Here is a 2177-nt window from a genome sequence, read left to right as displayed (position 1 = left end):
CAATACCTACCTGAATAAGCAGCACTGAATAAACCACACGGTTCACATCCCACACACATCTCAAAAGCACAACTGCAGCATCTCGACTGACAGTATATAGGTTTCAACAGAAATGTTAAAGCTGAATGAGTGCAACACAAGGTTAACTACAGAGCTCCCTAAGTAACTGCAGTCATTCCCTGGACAATGAAGCTAACAAGTAACACGATCAGATCATTGAAATTTCACTGCTTATGCCAAAAAGAGAGAAGTTTTTCTCTTACCAAAGAAACAGGAATTGTTGGTTTTCCCGTAAAGATGAAATCTCATTTGATCACATTAATCTCGATTTACTTTTTAAAATCTGTTGTTCCCATTGAGCTCATATTTGATTCTTGGTGCTTTCCAAGGCATACACAAAATACAGCAACTTATAGGAAAGGATCCCACAGCCCCGGAACTTCTGGTTGAGAAATAAAGTAAGAGAAAGCATCTCTCCTTGTGATCATCTGTGATAGTCCGGGATCATTCCCAATTTAGTTAAAACCAACAGCAACAAAGCTCTTCAAGGAAATGCTATGCATGCCAGAATTATCCCATAAACCAAAGCAGAACAGCAGGCTGTGCATCTGACACCCCCAATTGTTCAACGGCAAGTAAATTTGAAATGCTGCAACTTCACAAATCTATTTTGTAATCAGGAGATAGACCATCGAACACCTCTTCAGGAAATGGCAACTATATGGAGCAGCTGACAGGTTGCACCCATTACTAGTATGATGGCCAAAACATGACACCCCACTCAGTATTTGCTACGTGTATAGGCTTTTTGCATCCTGTCTGCTGTGTGTGTGATGCCTGCACTTGCAAAGCCCATGTTGCTGATGGGAAGGCGAAGCGTGAAGCTGGTGCTGTTATTCAGCATTCCGATGCACTCATTTGAATTGCATTAATTCAACTGAATTCAGCTAAGAGGATACCCTACAACGCAGATATTTACCAGTTCACATTTCCATACCACAGTCTCTAACGATCTCTCCCAGTCTACTACAAGCCAATAGCTATATTCCTTAAGATGGCATATGGTTTCTTCAAACTGCTACAAAACAATCCAGAACATCTTCAGTGCCTGAGGGACACCAAGGAAATCACCTTTTAAACTGGATAGTATTAGTAAGGTCTTTAGAAACGTCCTGTCTTGTGATGAAGCTACAAAGATGAGCAGACAGCACATTATTAACAGTAGCTTAGTAATGCAAATTCCTGAACCCCTGCAAGCATTAAGCGTGTGCTGAGAGGATTTACAGCATTCGAAAGGTCACACATAAATAGTAAATCATGTTAAGATGAAAAATAAAAGGAGTGTACTGATTCCAGCTATTATTTTTTTCCTATCCTCATGGGGCAGGGTGGGAAGTGAGTGACTACAAGGTACTTAGTTGCCAGCTGGGATTAACCACGATTAATGAGTGGGATGGAAGAAAACAAGCATTTTCATAAAGACAGATAAGAATGCAATATGGAGACAAGTGTAGATGTGTAGATCTCTCTTTAGAGAGCATGCAAGGAAGCCTCTGTGAAGGTCAGAACAAGCCATGGCCACTGCAGTCTTCATGCTGCTTTATAACTGAACATTTCCCATCCAAACACCCCCTCATCACACACACTGCCAGATCCCTCTGAAGAGACAGACAACGGTTGACATCATCTTCCCCCTACAAAATCTTCTATGTTAAACTCAACATAACACTAAACCAAAAGGAGAGAAAGAGCTCTGGTGAAAAGAGGGAAACAAAACAAGCTCATGCTGCTACAGAACAACACATTTTATATGTTTTATTTTGGATTATTCTTCACAGATTCCCCCTCCCCTCCCCCGAGACCAAGGCAGATTTGGAAGTTTTTTTTGAGTGATCAGAGTTGGCCAGAATACTTTCCACAAAAGAGAAAACAAAAGAGAAACTGAGTTTGCAGCATTCAGAAAATTCACTGGAACCATCTTCAGAACAGCCCTTTTCAGTGAAGTGGAAGTTTTCACAGCCCGAGACAGAGGACAAAAAATTACGGAAGACAACTTTTTGGTGTGCTGAGTCCCCTCAGACTCTCCTGCTGCTTTAAATACAGGTTTGAAATTGACAGTGGTAAATTTTATTACCTGAACAAAATGGCAAGAAGGTGTTCAAGTCAGCTAGCCAAAT

This window comes from Nestor notabilis, unplaced genomic scaffold, assembly GCF_000696875.1.
Source record: "Nestor notabilis isolate BGI_N333 unplaced genomic scaffold, ASM69687v1 scaffold9534, whole genome shotgun sequence".
Lineage (NCBI taxonomy): Eukaryota > Metazoa > Chordata > Aves > Psittaciformes > Psittacidae > Nestor > Nestor notabilis.
This window is presented reverse-complemented; position numbering follows the sequence as displayed.